We start from the raw sequence: 10,933 nt of genomic DNA on the forward strand, positions 1-10,933 counted from the left end.
AATAAATACATTGAAAATAGTGTAAGAATATACATTAAGTACATAACACTGCATTCAATATAAACTAAAAAAGGGAGCCACCGTCTGGAAGACGTTGAAGTAACGAGCGTTAGCTGTTTAGTTTACAAGGTGAAGAAAGCGAAGAACGCTCTTCCCCTGTCGAGAAACGGAATGTTTCTCGACATCCTTTGAAACAGGGTGGATTTCCACCATGCTCGGATGGATGGATGGATGGATGGATGGATGGATGGATGGATGGATGGATGGATGGATGGATGGATGGATGGATGGATGGATGGATGGATGGATGGATGGATGGATGGATGGATGGATGGATGGATGGATGGATGGATGGATGGATGGATGGATGGATGGATGGATGGATGGATGGATGGATGGATGGATGTTCAGCAAGGCGGAAATTTGGGCGAGTTGGTAAGTGTTCATTTTCGCTCTCAGCGCAACACGAACGGGACACAAGACGAAGGACGAGCACAGACAGGCGCTGTTGGTGCTAGTCCTTCGTCTTGTGTCCCGTTCGTGTTGCGCTGAGAGCGAAGATGGATGGATGGATGGATGGATGGATGGATGGATGGATGGATGGATGGATGGACGGACGGACGGACGGACGGACGGACGGACGGACGGACTGGATGGATGGATGGATGGATGGATGGATGGATGGATGGATGGATGGATGGATGGATGGACGGACGGACGGACGGACGGATGGACGGATGGTTGGATGGATGGATGGATGGATGGATGGATGGGTGGGTGGGTGGGTGGGTGGGTGGGTGGGCGGAGGGATGGATGGATGGATGGATGGATGGGTGGGTGGGTGGGTGGAAGGATGGATGGGTGCGTGGGTGGGTGGATGGATGGATGGATGGATGGATGGATGGAGGGACGGATGGATGGATGGATGGGTGTATACGGCTGAACCTTTTAAATCTGGCGGTCGTTCAAGCCACCTAGCCATGACTTATGCAATTTTATTCTTGTCTTGATTTTAGCCGCCAATCAGAGAATCTTCGCTTGGTTACTTCTACCCGCTTACGCGCGCACGCATGCCGCCTAGCGGAACGATCGCCGCCTAGCGCCATCTATCAGAGACATTTCGATGCACGTCTATATATGCCGAGTTACACCCCCTAAAGATACGTCCCAAATGGAATTTGAGTCGTTTGAGGGGTCATGGTGGGCCTAGAATTCGGCTTGCAGTGCGATATAGTAACGCTTCAATTAGTAATTGCATGTATACAATGTTTACCTATTATTTAATTGTGGTATTCTTTCTATACCACAACCATAGGGTTTTATTTGCTTACCAACTTCGGTATACAACTGCCCTCGTATTGGTGCCCGTTGTTTTCGGAGTACATATAGCGGAACGTATGTATACATCTATAGCGGTCCTGGAACGGGACAGGCTGCCGGGCTTCGTAGAGCATATCCACCAGGCTGCAGCGGAGCGGAGTGGACCCTGGACCACGCCACACCGCGCCCTGCCGGAGTACCCTCACCTCCGGATGATCGTCGTCCCGGCACAGCGCTGAACGCCGGTGATGGGATCGGTCCCGCTGCCTCCAGGTCCCCCTGATGCCAACATGCCGCCTCCTGGCCCGTAGTTCGGGGCGCCTCCAACCAAGGTGCACTGCTTCACGTTCGCGCGGAGACCGGACGCCACGGCCGACGACATTGTCGACGGCATCGAACTCACCGTCCACCCTAAAGGGCTGGAAAGCCCTCCAACACGAAGGAGGGATGGAAGTTCAGCATCGCTCTAGTGTCCTCCGTGGTCCACATGACTGCATTCAGGGTGCCGTCGTCGGGACGCGGCGCTGGCCTTGGCACTGAGCGCCTATGGCAAGGTGCTCGAGATCTTCCATACGACGCTGAAGGGGCGACGCCACGTAAACAACTGCCAGAGCCTCGTGAAAATGTAGACGAAGCAGGCGGTGCCCCAGCCGTGCTGGATCATTGCGCAATGTTCGATTAAACGGGGCGTCCCCAAGGTTTGCTCTCGCTGTGGCCTTCCTCTAAGCGGGCTGAGTTTATTGTCGGCGGCGAGCGCCAAGCTGTAGCTGCGCTACGAAGTGCGCATCCTTTCCTTCGCTGCAGGCATGCAGACTATACGTTAAGCAGTGATGCCGATAGGCCTGTGGCAAAAGGTGGGTCCATGCCCCGGGGCCCCGGCGCCGACACGCATAGTTCCCGACGCTCATGCTAATGTAGTGCGCATAAGCAGTTCTCTGCAATTCTGGGACTGTTCCGGTGCTCCGTATTATTCTGGCCGCGCCTGTACGTACGGCGTCGACTGTCGCACGTTGGCAGTCGACTTTTCCCTTAACGGCAGGCGAGCGAGAGCACTGCCGGTTTACGCACCGGCAAAACAAGGCGATTCTTCTGCATTTTTAATTCGTCTCGGCTGTTTCATGCTGGACTCGTACACCACTTCAATTATGTCCTGGACCCCACGCGAGATGTATCCTGGCCCGGTCAGGGTCGCCCTTCTGCCGGGGCACGATCCCTACGGGACCTATGCACGCAGTTCTGTTTGTCAGACGCATGGGTCTCTTTGCATGGTAAACAACTTCGGGGCCACATGGGCGAGAGGGAGGTCGGCCAGTAGGCTCGACAAATTTTGTTCCCGCCCGTCCTCGCGCGATACGTGACTTCCTGCCAAGTATCTGCGTTTCCCACGGGCACTCCACGCATCTCCGACCATCGACCGCTGTCAGTAGTGCTGGATTTCGGCGGGTGCGCCTCACGAGTAGACAAGTGGCGAATGCACAGCAGCCTACTGATAGATTGATTGATCGTCGCTTCATTGCAGAGTGCGCTGGGTGCTCCGGGCGCGCGCGATGACACACCAGCACCGTGGGATGAGAGGAAGGGCGACTGGCGTGCAATCCTTATTGCAGAAGGCCGCCTGCGAAGAGCGCGCATCATCCGCGAACTCAACGAGACACTGGCTTGCATCCGCGTAGTTAAGAGATGCGGGTCGCTCACGTTTGCGATGCGCGACTTCCTCAACCAACTGAAAGCATGCTACCAGACGCCTTTACGGCAGTCGTCGCGCGCGGCGAGCCGGGCCCTCCTTCAGGGCAGGCACGTAGCTGATCCCTCGGTTTTTCGGCAGGTTCGCGCGGGTGCCCTCGAGGAGAACGCGCCTGCATTCATTGAGGAAGTCGTGCTGCCCAACGGGGCCAAGAGCAGCAGCGTCACGGACATCCGCGACGTGCTCACACGGCACGTGTCCCAGCTGTTCGCTTTTAGTGTCGTGCGGGCGGGCGACCCCGTGTTCTACGTCGCGCTTCGCATTTCTGTCAGGGCCTCCCCGTAGTATCCGATGAGCTCTCGAAGCAACTCTGCGCGCTGGCGACGCGAGATGAGCTCCGCGCCACAGTAGCCGAATTAAACGCTGCCTTGGCCCTTTCACCTGACGGTATCTCGGTCAGTTACTACGCCAGGCTCTACGATGTTTTTGAAGGCCCCCTGCTTGATACAGTCAACAGCTTTCTGATGGACGGAGCCCGACCAGAGCCTTATAGGAAGGGCCGAATCGGGATCATTCGGAAGCCCGGCGGGTGCCCATCCGAACCGCTGGTGTGGCGCCCGATCACTTTCCTCAATGCAGACTACAAGATCTTGGTGTCATTGCTGGCGAACCGGTTGAGCGCGATTCTGCACTCGCTGGTCAGCCCTGCGCAAACGTGTAGCGTGCCGGGCTGTTCGGTGCTTTCCGCTCTATTTTTTCAGAAAGGCAAGAGCGCATGCGAGGGGTAGCCGCACAAGGCCGAGAAAACTTCATGGAAACCTAATGTATCTTCTATAAACATCTCAACCACACAAAAAAAATGTGGGAGCAAGTTCGAAAATTAAATGGCCGCTACTCACATTTCACAATTCGTAATTTCACAACACCTGGTAGAAAAACGAGTTTAGGGGAACAGGCAGACATATTGGGAGAGCACTTTGCTGTAGTTTCCGGTTCATCACACTATACGCAGTCATTTCTAAAACACAGCACTATAGCCGAGAAACAAACGCTCCCAACTAGTGGAGGTGCTAATGAAAAATACAATGGTCTTTTTACACTCCAAGAAATCAAGACTGTACTGTCTGCCGGTAAGAAAAGTGCTCCAGGGCCCGGCCAATTACACTATGAAATGCTTGCCCATCTTTCCACGCCTGTTGTAGAGGCACATTTAAGATTCTTTAACAAAGTATGGGTTTCGGGAAAAATACCTGAAGCCTGGAAAAAGCTACCATTGAACCGTCCCTAAAACTTGAAAAAACGCCAACCTCCCCTAGCAGTTATAGACCCATACTCTGTCTAGTTGCCTCGCAAAATACTTTAAAAGTGTCCTTAATATAATATCAACGTTTGTCCTTCATTCCTGTGAACTTCTTGATGCCCATCATTGTGGTTTTTGAAAAGGGATGCTGCACAACAGATCACCTAGTCCGTCTTGAAAATACTATTCGAGAAGTTTTCGTTCATGAGCAACAATGTCTCACTGTATTTTTTGATTTAGAAAGGGCATGCGATACGGCATGGCGGTTCGAGATTCTTCAAGACCTTGCCGAGCTTGGCATCCGAGGAAGAATGTTGAACTGCCTAAAAGACTTCTTATCTAACTGTTCATTTCAAGTCCGCCTGGGTACAACCGTTTCGAGAAATTTCATTCAGAAAAACGGAGTACATCAGGGGTGTCTTTTAAACACAACTCTCTTTGTTGTGAAAATGAGCTCTGTTACGAAAATAATCCAAGGGTCCGTTATGTACTCAGTCTTTGTGGACGACCTTCAAATAGCTTGTACTGCCTCCAATGTATCAACATGTCAAATAACAATAAATAAACTGGCAACATGGGCGGACAGGAATGGTTTCCAATTTTGCCCACAGAAATCGGTGGCAATTCTGTTCTCACTCAGACGAGGCATACACACCGATCCCTCCCTACACTTGAACGAAATAGAGTTACCAGTGAAAAATGAGCATAAATTTTTTGATATAACGTTTGCCAGAAAGCTGACTTTCCTACCTCACATAAATGCGTTGAAAAAGAAAACTTCTCGATTCCTGAACATACTCGAAGTGCTGTGTAGGAAACACTGGGGAGCCGATAGGACATGCCTCTTACAAATTTACCGCTCTGTAGTACGCTCCACCCAGTATTACGGTTGTATAGTGTATGGGTCAGCGAGGCCATCGTAAGTTAAACGGCTAGATCCAGTACATAATTTAGGCTTGCTTCTTTCCACTGGTGCATACAGGACGTCGCTCATAAACAATCTGTATGTAGAAACGAACGAACCATCACTTACAGACATAAGAACGATGCTCACGTGTTCCTACATTCTAAAAATCCGTTCACTACCAAAACACATCTGTCACAAAATAGTCATAAAGTGCCCATCCAGAATACTTTTTAACAGCAAACCGCAAAGTACCAGGCCACTGCTCTTGCATTTTGCTCTTACGTTTTGAAGAGATGAAAAATACTCGGCGTACATGACACATTGTCTGCCATTGCTGGAAGACGAGATCCCCTGCTGCCATGGTACCATTTCCCGGAAATCTGTGATCTAACTCTTACACATTTCGGCAAAAAATAAACACCACCACAGCATATAATGCAAGAATTTTTGCAGTCCAGGAAAAATACAGTACTTACACAGGTTTTTATACAGATGGCTCAAAAACAAATTTTTACGTTGGATGTGCATGCGTACAAAGGAATTGCAATTATAATGAGGCTACCACAGTGTGCATCAATCTTCACTGCCCAATGTTACGCCGTGTCTGTAGCCATTGAAAAAATAGTAAAAGAGAACCTCAGAAACATTACTATTTACACAGACTCCCTAAGTTTACTGACAGATCTCCACTCTATAAATGTGGTCATTCCTATACTCGGGGATATCATAAATAACTTAGTAATAGCCACAGTGAAAGGACAACACCTAAAACTCTGCTGGGTACCGCGTCATATCGGAATTAGAGGCAACGAGAGAGCAGACTTCTGCGATGCTCAAGCACGGGAGAAGCAAATCAAGAAAGTAAATATTTCATTAAAAGATTGCATTAACTAAATACATCGTAACATAAGACAGAAATGGCAGTCCGCGTGGGACATCGATGTAAAAAAAATCTTCAAAATGTAAAACCAGTTATAAGTGAATGGAACTCCTGCAACCATCAGGAAAGTTTTAAGGAAGTGATTATCTGTCGTCTTCGTATAGGACACACGCACCTCACACACAATTTCCTGCTGACAAAACAAGATCAACCTGTTTGCAAAAAATGCGGACATGAAGTAACGATTAACGACATTTTTGTTTCTTGTGCGAAACTGAAAAAACTAACAAAAAAGTATTTTACTCAGTTTTTTAACGAATACATTCCTTTTCATCCCGCACTGCTTTTAGGAGATGATGCAATTGTGGATATATCATGTCTTCTAGCTCTCTTAACAAAATGGGATTTCTCAAGAGACTCTAAATTTTTTACCCACTGGTTTGTTTGAATTTTAGTACACCTCAGCCACTTTCTCATGCCTGAGAAGAAGGCTGAGACATTTATTTTGATTGGTTGGGAGCCTCGATATCCTTGCGCAGCCAAGGAAAGCTACTGAGGTTACCCAGCCCTCTTTATTTTTTTCTAGTAGCCATTTCTAAAATTTGAGTATGTATTCACTGGGTGGTATTAAGGTTTGAGGGCCTTACATCAGGGATGATTCTTCTATTTCTATAATATTCAACAAAAGACTTTTCCTATACCTCATTCTTGGCACATGATGGCCTCAGTTGTCTGTGTGCCATAAAACCCAACAGAACACAACGCTTTCCGCTCTCGCACTTACTCGCGGCTTGTTCACGTTGACCTCGAGAGCGGGGGTCTCGCACTGTTTTGTCTCGCTGGATCAGTGTAAAGCTTTTTACCGTATCGAGCACCGGTGCACCGGTACCTACTGGATTTCCTAGAGGCCTTCGGACTTCCCACGGACTTCGTTGCGAGAGTGCGGCTTCTTTACTCGGAGCTTACGGCCCGTCTGTCAGTTTATCGACAAATCAGCGCGCCTTTTTATGTCTGCCGAGGCGTTAGGCAAGGCTGCCCCTTGTCGCCTACAATGTTTGTTTTATGTCTGGAGCCGCTGCTGCGTCGTATCGCCCAGAGCCCGTTCGTGCGCGGGTTTCTACTGCCAGGCCAAAGCCAGGTTTAGGTTGTGGCGTACGCCGATGATGTATCCCTGTTTCTGCGTGACGAAGACAGTTACGTAGCGTTCCTGCGGCTGTTAGAAGTGTGCAGCGAGCTGCCTGGCGCCATGCTAAACAGGGACAATTGCAAGGCGCTTCGCTTTGGCACTTCCACGTCAGATCTGTTCGGCGACGTCGAGTGGGTTTAGGTCGTGAAAGTACTCGGTGTTTTTTTCTTGTCCTCGGGAGCTGTGGCCCGCAAGACATGGACGCGACTTAGAACGACGGCAGAGACGCGCTTGGCAGTGGCGGCACATTTTCGTTTGTCGCTACGGGAGCGTGCGTTCCTTATGAAATCAAGTGTATGCTTTTCGCTGTTTAATGTTGCTAGAGTGGCAGCCCCCCGTGTGCTTTCGCACGTCTTCTGGCCACTCTTTGTGGGTCTTTCATTTCGGCTGGGAGAACGGAGTTAGTTTGCCGTGCCATACTCCGTCTTCAAAGTCGCATGGGCGGGTTCAGCTTACCAGACTTGCGTGTAATGTGTAGTATTTTCGCCCTGGTTGGAGTCCGCGATCTCGTTAGTGCCCCCGACTATCCGGGGAGGAGTCTTCTTGCTTACCTCCTTGGCACGTAGCGGCATCTATTTTTTAAGCGCGTCTCTGGCCCCACAGCCGAGCGCCAGCCGAAGTTTTTCCGGTATGTCTGTCAGACGTTCAGGTCACTTACCGCTACCTTGCCAGGGGTGAACGTATTAGACACGACAGCCTCCCACGTCTGCGAGCTCCTAGCAATAGAGAAGGCTACAAATGAACAACTCGAGCGGAGCAGGCGGGTGCGGTGGCGGGGCTTGACGTCGTCGGCCTTTCCAGCCGAAATCCGCGACTTCGGCTGGCAGCGAGCCTGGCAGGTTGTGCCCACTGGTGACCGCATTGCGGCGTGCGGGGGCGCACCCTCTGCCCGATGTCCGCAATGTGGCCTCGTCGAAACCCAAGTGCATGCTATGTTCGATTGTGTTGTCTCTGGGACTTACTGGAGACTTTTGTCACATATGTTTTTTCACTAGATTAGATGCTCCCACTATGCCACGCGATACAATCATGCGGTTGTTACTCTGCGTCTGAGCTTTTGTTTTGTTGCGACAAAGAGGTGTCGCGTCACCAGAGCAACGGCCACAAAGGGCAATGTTCTCACTCCCTCAGCGCACACGGGAGCGCCTGTTTGAGCAGGCCTGCATCGAACGTGTCGCTTCGGAAAAAGTTTCTGCAGAGATAGCGCACCCACTTCATCACGGTCAGCAACGGCCGTGCGCCCGTGCCTCTGCTACAATACTAGTGATGTGGTTGTGCGCGGAGATCGTGTGATTGGCGTTTCGTGCAGACTTTGGAACACTAGTGACTGGCGCACTCCCTCGTGCTGTTCATAGCTTGTACTAGGGGACGGAAGTCGGATTATTGTAGTTATTTGTCTTCTTCAGGGACGAGAGTCCCTGGTTTGCGTTTCTCATAATAAACTTCTCTTTATACAGGTTTTAGGATGTTTTTGGTGAGGAGAGGAAAAAGATGAGAGGGCACAAACAATTTTAATGACCGCCATTTTGAATTCGAGAAGCCAGAACTATGCCGCCATTTCGTCCCCTGACATCCTACTCACACAGTTTCACCTCTATCCAGCATATTGGACCGAGAAGACATCACTGGCACGCGGCAAGTGGCTGTTTCTGCAATGCTATTGCAGACGGCGCTCCAAGTCTCATTGCGAGATGCGCTGTTTTCTAGTTGCAGCCACAGATGGCGCTTTCATCTCAGGGTGGTAGGAGACCGCACGAAATCTCGGAACGTGGGCAGTAGTTCCTGCCACAAATGGCGCTGTTATCAAGGGTGGTAGCAGACTCCACGAAATCTTGAGACGTGATGAGTAAGACCTAACACTCTTAAAATATACAATTAATACATTAAAAGTATATTCACTTCGTCTCGGCTTAAAAAAAGTAGTGCTTCTCGGATCTACCGAATAATGCTGATCAGTGTTGTCAACAGCAGAAGTAATGAGTGAACTGTTTGTAAGCATAAGGAGACATTTGTTAGGTTGGGCAACCTAAAACGGATGAAAAATAACAAGCCCCTGCCTGCACCTCTGACGTACAACTGGCATCCAATCTTAAAATAAATGAAAAGGCTCGAAGGCAATGGTATATTTTGGCCGCACGTAGGCGGGAAAAAAGAAAATAAATGAGGGGGGGAGGGTAAAAAGCTACATAGCGACACACAGCCGGGGGAGCGGGCCTGAAGAGGTTCCCCTCATCTCTCCTGGAACGTAGCGGAAGGGGTTGGATGAATGCGTTGTGCGAATTGGGATGGGAATGGGGACAGCGAATTTTTGCTCTCATCCTTCATTTGTCTTGACTCCATTACAGGCCTGCATGGCCAGAACAGGGAGAGCGTCAAGACTGCCCAATGATGCGGCCCCGCTCAAGAGATGCCCGACCACCGGAGACAGAAAAACCTAACCCGGGGTCAGCTACCTCGGGCTCCTCCACGACTTTGAGGGTTTGTTTCCGACCTGCCAGCTACTTGCCGTCGAGTGCTTTTCGCGGTTTTTCAGACACCTGAAGTATGTGTGGTGTGATCCAGCCAGTAGAGGCTTAGGTCATCAGTCTATCGGCCCTCCGGCCCTCGGTACCATGACCAAACACCTATGGCGGACTCACCTGTGCTTCCAACCAACCAACCAACCGTGCACTTATTTGCTAGCTTACTCCACGCTTACTGAGGAGAAAGTGTTCAGGGCCGGGCTGACCGGGCCACAAAGAACGTGGCTTAGGGCGAGATGACACGGGCGTAGTCCGCCGGTACTCCACTACATCGATGGATTTCGCACTGGTCGCACTACGCGCCTCTACGTTGGCGTCCCGCAATGACACCAATAGCCCCGCTGTCAGCCGTGAGGCTGCCTCCCCGAGGACATCGATTCCGAGGAGCCTTTCTGCTGTAAGCCCCCGCGCGGACCTGGCCTCTCCGTAGCCAGAAACCGGCGCGTCGGCCGCCACTCACGCACACCCCCGCGTGCGGAGGCTAGTTGCATATATTTTAAAACATTTTGACCTTTTGACATGTCTTCCGTGCCGGATTCCGTGAGTCTAGCCTGATGCTATAACCAGGCTTGCCTCCGCTCAGGCATCGGACCTAACGAGAGCAGCTGGCCATCACAGCTGCGTGGGAGTCGCTGCCGCTCCCATGAGGTTTTGCATCACCAGAGGATGGGCCCTGGCCAACCAAATCGCACCGCTGGCGTTACACCAGGACAATCGCACAGTGCACAGTTCGCACACATGTTACTCATGGGATATGTCATGCATGCATGCACCCCCACATAAACATCAGCAATATTGCAGCAATATGCAGCAATATTCAATATTGTTTGCAATATGCAATGCATATTAAGCGATAGGGAATAACTTCTCATACTGAGGAATTCTATAGACCCTGATGCACTGCAAAGCTCTAAATTCTTTAGTGGTTCCCAGTTCAGCCTGTCTTTTATTTTTACACACGCAGCTTAAAGAAAATCCGCACATGTTGCGCAAGGTATCTAAAGGATTGACTCTGCCTTGCTGACGAACGTCATATTGTCACGAGTATTGCGAGCCATGACTTATGACTGATGAGTAAAGAGGATGACAAGTTGATTACCACATGAAGATGATCGCTTCCTGAGAGGTTGTCGA

This window comes from Amblyomma americanum, chromosome 7, assembly GCF_052857255.1.
Source record: "Amblyomma americanum isolate KBUSLIRL-KWMA chromosome 7, ASM5285725v1, whole genome shotgun sequence".
In the NCBI taxonomy this organism is placed as follows: domain Eukaryota; kingdom Metazoa; phylum Arthropoda; class Arachnida; order Ixodida; family Ixodidae; genus Amblyomma; species Amblyomma americanum.